The following is a 6,090-nucleotide window of genomic DNA, read 5'->3' on the forward strand; positions in this document are numbered from 1 at the left end:
TATCATTTCCATGGCGATCCACCGTTAACTTGAAATCTATCCACTGCCCTGGCTGCAGCAGGATGGTTTCTGTTTACACCGTGTGACTCACTTTGCTGCTGGCAGCTGGAAAATGGCAGGAAAAATTAATCTAGAAAAGACACAAAAGTTTAACTTAATCACTTTTATGAGAAAGTAGCTGAGGCTACACAGCATCAGTGGTCACGTCTCCATAGTAATGCTTCTCTTGTCAGAATGTCAGGGACATCTAGAAAAATAAAATAAAAGGAACAACGCATGTTGCAATTTTTGTGGACTTTATTAATGATCAAGTTTTATTTTAATTTTTACTTAAAATTATTTATTTTCATATTAATTTTGTTTATTATACATATCTTTTTTTTAATGTTGAACTTTATGTTGAGTTATTGTGAGTTATTCTTATTTTCCTTGTGTTAAAAGACCTGATGGGTGTAGAATACTTACAATAAAATAGTTATAATTACATGTCACATTACGTTCATTAAGCCACATCGCCCACACGGTACATCTAGGATCGATTAAACACTTTAGCACTAACTGTCAAGGTAAAAGTACTTTTAAACCTGCTTGAATTAAACATATATTTATACAGTCACGATATATATGCTTAGACATATATTTTAGAGCCCATTAATTAATTGGAAATTCTCTATAATTATTATACTGATATATCATTCTACATAGAATTATATCGAATTTCAATATAATTATTATATTGATATATAATTCTATATATATAGAGTTGTATAGAATTTCTAATTAATTATGGGCTGACTTGTATCACACTGGACTAGAAATGATTACAATAATTCTATCTCAGGTTAGATAATAGCCTTTTTATTTCTATTGAATAAACAACATTATTAGATTGCTGTTGTTGTCTTTGTTGTAATTTACCACCCATATGTTGAATGGCTGTATTTTTAGTTGTTGGTGCACATAGAGAGACCAACAACTATAAGATTCTTTTAGTCCCGCAGTAAAGACTGCACTGGACAGATGTCAGCCTAGTTTAGAGTTTATTATGGACTCATGTGTCACCGCCTCATTCCAAACACTAGATGGCAGACATGACTTATTCAGAAACAAGATTCCAAGTGGATTCTCAATCTCCTGATTCATATTCAGGTAATTATCACAGGTAATAAAGTCACAAAGTTACTTTCAAGCAGCTGCTGAATGCACCATTTGTGTCAGAGCTGTTATGCTAATTATCAATCATATGAAAGTATTAAAGTTGAGAGTTATATCTGCAAAAAGGACGTACATCTAATTGACATGTTCCACAAAACTGTCTCTGGAAAGAAGAAGGCCTGTGATATTTCTCCCAGTCCACGTGGCATACCACCTCGTGCCCACACACACACACACACACACACACACACACACAAACACACACCCCTGAGACCCTCAAAGGATAAGCAGTGTAAAGAAGGGTTGATGGAGTATTGGCACAACTCTCACTAAGCAGTAAGTTTTCAACAGCCAACAACATGCAGTCCACTTGTTTAAGTTTTCAAATCATAACCTCTATATCTTTTAATGCTATAGGCTCTTCAAAGAATGATCTTAACGCTGGAAAAAATGCATTTCAAATAAACTCCCATCACTGTCAAATGGTTAGAGATAAGATGTTGAAGTCCATGAATATTATATCTGTCCCTCCTCTGTGATGCAGACATTGTGAAACAGCAACATGGAGGAGCTGGCAGAGAGTGTGAGCGTGAACCTGGAACTTGATGGCTCTGTCTTGGGTTTCACCTGCTCGCATGTTACACCACAGCCGCCCAGCTACTCCTCTCTCTCCTCCATGCGACTTGTCAAGCTTGTGCATATTTAATTGTTTGTCCACTGGGCTGCTATCAGATGAACCTAAGTAGGTGAAGGGGTGGTGCTGCATGGGGAGGTGATGATGAGGATGACGATAAAGATGATGATGTGTTGGGTGAGGGGCTGGGTTTTGGAAAACCAGCTCCACCTGCCCCTCCTCACCAGTGATGGATGAGTTATGAGATGGAGAGGGGATCTGAGCGGAGCCTTCAGTTCAGCTGCAGACAACGGGGTCTCATAATGCCCAGACATTAAAAAGTGGATGCTACGCTTTTATTTTTTTCTGCCTTATGTATTGCTTAAGTGAACACTCCCTGGTGGCTGCGGAATTAAAATGCTCTTTCTAAGGCTTCCGACTGAATGAGACACGTTCTCATATACATGTTCAAACAGAATAATAAAAATGGTGCGTAAACAACAGAGGGATTCTTGAGGAGAAAGGTTAAATAACAAGTCTGTTTAGTGCAGGGGAGTCGGTTTCAAGGTGGATTTATTACAGTTTAAAGTGAATTGATGTTGAGTCAGTAGATAATAGCAATACATATATAAATAAAACAGTACAGTAAACGTAGAGTAAAGCCTGATGTTACATTACTGTCATTCTTACTCTGTATTCTCCCACATATCATTGTGATCACGTCTTAATTGTTCAGTCCCAGTTAGAAAACTACACTATTTCTCCACCGTTTCTGTGTAAATGTCCTGCATGTTTATGTTAAGGTCTTGTTGGATGTTTTCTTATAATGTGAAAAGCATAATCATGCAGTTAAGTTGGCCAAATTCCTTTATTTCTCAACATACCTCCTCTGTATAAGTTTTATTGTAAATATTATTTACAAAACAGTGTTATTCAACTCATGTATAATCAGTTCAAGCACAGTCAGTTGTTGAACTCCAGTAATAATACTCCTCTGTTGATACCATAAAGATAAAAATACTACGGGTGTGTTGTATGCATGTCTAAGAGGGGAACATTTGATAAACACACAACTCACTCATATCAGGAATTCATCAGGACCAAGTGGGGAGTCTTTGAGGAAGTCCTGACTGATAACAACAATCCTGATGTTTGACCTACATTCAATGAAAGCATCGTGATTAATACTTTTATTGGAAGGGCTTGACATGTTCCTAGAAAGGTGGTTTCCTGGAAAGCCTAAAGTGAACACTCCCTCGTGGCTGCTGAATTAAAAGCTCTTTCTAAGGCTTCCGACTGAATGAGACACGTTCTCATATACATGTTCAAACAGAATAATAAAAAAGATGTGTAAACAACAGAGGGATTCAAGATTCAAGATTCAAGAGTTTATTATTAAATGCACAGAGATAACATTGAGCAGTCCCTGGCAATGAAATGCTTGAGTCACAGGCTCTCTTCTAGCAATGCTAAAGAATTACAACCGAAAAAATAGAATATAAACAATTTAAAATACAAAATACAAAATATATATCTAAATATATACAATATATAAAAAAAAAACAATAGTGCAATTATGTGCAATAGTGCAAAAATGCCACGGTGCTTGTTTAGTGGAGTTATTGCAGTTCGGAGGAGTTTAAAAGTCTTATCAGAAAACCAGTCTCATCAGAAAACGTTCAATGGCAACGTTGGTCCACTTGGAACGACGTTACCATCTCACAATCTGAGAGGCCAGATTGTGAGATGGTAACATTTACTCCTCCTATTGTTTTGCATTGGCGTGTTCTCACGTCACGTGACTCTCAAGCTCCCGTCTGCGGAGAGGAAAACATGGCGGAGATTCCCTGTTTTTTCAGATAAAAATATAATTTTGTAACTTAGTTTGGGCATAAAAATACATTCTGACACCATTTCTAGCAAGAAATGTGCTCTTTGCTTCCACAGTCTTCAGCCAGTTCGTGCTTATGATAAATATTTTAATAGTTATCACGCATGTTTTTATCGTTGCTATGATTGTTGCCATGACGCTGCCATGCCACCACGGCGCAGCTTGGTGTTTAAATCACAGTCCCTGCGTGGTGTCCTTCAGTGATCGTGAATGTTATTCATGTTATATAATAGTAATATTTGAGGCTAGATTACATCTCTAATGAGAGGGGTCCTGCGAGTCTGTTCATACCGAGGCCGGACCGAGTGCGCGACCGGACCGAGTGCGCGAGCGGACATGACGTGTGGCTGTCGTAAAAACCCTATTTGTAAACAACCAGTCCTTTAACTCGGGGCTGCGTCATAAACACGGAGCGCTTGGAAGACCACGATGTCATCTTCCTTCTGTCAGGTAAGTAGTTTATTGTTTTTAAAGATCGTTACGATCTAGGTTTACAGTCCGAGTGCGGAGAGAGTCCGTCAATCCACACTATGGACGCTGTTCATCAGCTAATACGCCATTGTTAGCCACATGCTACAGCCCACATTAGCCTGTGCTACCTGGGAGGTGAATACATGGTTATTGAAACCAGTTCAAGGCGCTTAGCTCATCATTGAGGGACGCTACAATATAAATATAAACATGAATTTGATTTATGAATGCTTTAGATTAATAAGGAGTGTATTTGTCTACCATTACTCCACAATATCAGATCAATTTGGTTTAATGTATAGTATGCAATATGACAATGTTTTCATGTTATGGAGTTGCGATTCATTTTATAAAACAATTGCTATGTTCTGTTTTTTAATCAAGGAGGATCCAAGTGAAGCTACAGGAGTTTCATTAACGTCAATAACTTGGACCGAACACTTTGTTTTGCTTGATGAAGAGCAGGAAGGGCAGCCTGGAGAGAAAGAGTAGCCGGGTTGAGCCCACTAATATCATCCACGTACCACGAGGAAGATGAGGGAGAGAAATGATCCTACCATTAAAGAGGTACTTTTAAGTTACATACCAGAAACACCATTTTATATAATTTGCCAAATATACATTTTTATTAAATCCCCAAAGTACGCTTGCTGAAATACAAGTTTATATCACACTGAAAGAATTTTGATCAATCATGCTTCCCTGCTGTGATTGTTTAACTGGGAAAACAACTTTTTCCACAGGAAGGCAAGTAAATTTAAGGAATACATGTGCAAAGTTTTCCTCTGTTATGTATAATGATGACCCCCATCAAACATAATGTTAGCAATATTTACACCTTTTAATTTATACTGTTTATTTCTGTCTACATGTGTGAATTTGCCTTCATTAGTTTCAGAAAAGAGCGATGATGTATCGGTCAGTGGGTGGCAGCACGAGACTCCGCAAACTAGTCTGTAAGCAAAGTAGACGAAGGCATCGAGGTTGCGGCCTGCCATCATTGTTATTTTGCTTAAGGGACTGAATATGTTTCATGCAGGAATATTAGCATTTCCCTTATATCTACCAAAACTGCTTGTTTCACAGACTGCAGTTTTGTTTTGATCCGATGTGGTGTGCAAATACAACCGTATCTGCAATGGGTTGTGGGGCATTAACATTTGTAACTCTAATTTTGTTTTGACAGACTGTGAAAAGAACGTTGAGAACATCACCACTCTACAGGAAGACACAGTCCAGTAATGGGTGTCAGAAGTTCAGTAGTGAACGACAGGTACTCTGGAAAAATGTGTGTCATTGTTGTACAATGTCCTTTGACTCTGTTTAAACAAGGTCAACACAAAAAGGTTTGATTGTAAACTGATATTGGTACGAATTCATGTTATTCTCCTCTTCACAAGAAACAAACAATCAAAATTACCTGCAGAAAGCCCTTGATGGACGCTTAAGCTGCATCGTCAGACTGGTGAGACAGCAAGATGCCAATTTATTTGTGTAACATTCTGTGACCAAATGTATAGATAACATTTTGTAGATTGTAAAAATAGATAACCCATTTATTACAAAAAAACTACACTAGAATTACCTTTTGACTTTAAGACAGATACACAGTTAGACAATCCGAAAACATGCAGTTATGCCTCCGGCGACTCGCTATAACAGAGGCATTAAAATGTTAGTGTAGTAGACTAGATTTTATTGATGTTACATTGGACATATTGTATGGGTTCACAAAAAATATATTTGGTTTCACATTTTTGATGGCATAAGCAGAGACATCAACTCAGGAAAAAGATTTCTGTAGAAAAGAAAGCCTTGTATGTGTGTATATATACATACAAACGCACTTTTAAAAGGTTTTGTTTTTTATCATATACTCTCAGGTAGTACTGAGGCATTTAGGGAGATGAGACGTGAGGGCCTACTCTGCGTGCTCAAGAGAAGATTCCACAGAGTTCAA

General features: G+C 37.8%; 1 long non-coding RNA gene across 1 annotated transcript; it reads left to right on the plus strand.

The window, feature by feature from the left end:
- The first annotated feature begins 4,001 nt into the window (after nt 1-4,001).
- Nucleotides 4,002-5,596, plus strand: LOC128444889 (uncharacterized). Its single transcript, XR_008339199.1, has 4 exons — nt 4,002-4,109; nt 4,515-4,697; nt 5,317-5,403; nt 5,531-5,596. It is a non-coding gene; the product is annotated as an uncharacterized LOC128444889 (long non-coding RNA).
- Nucleotides 5,597-6,090: the final 494 nt, after the last annotated feature.

Source organism: Pleuronectes platessa, chromosome 7, assembly GCF_947347685.1.
Source record: "Pleuronectes platessa chromosome 7, fPlePla1.1, whole genome shotgun sequence".
NCBI classification, from domain to species: domain Eukaryota; kingdom Metazoa; phylum Chordata; class Actinopteri; order Pleuronectiformes; family Pleuronectidae; genus Pleuronectes; species Pleuronectes platessa.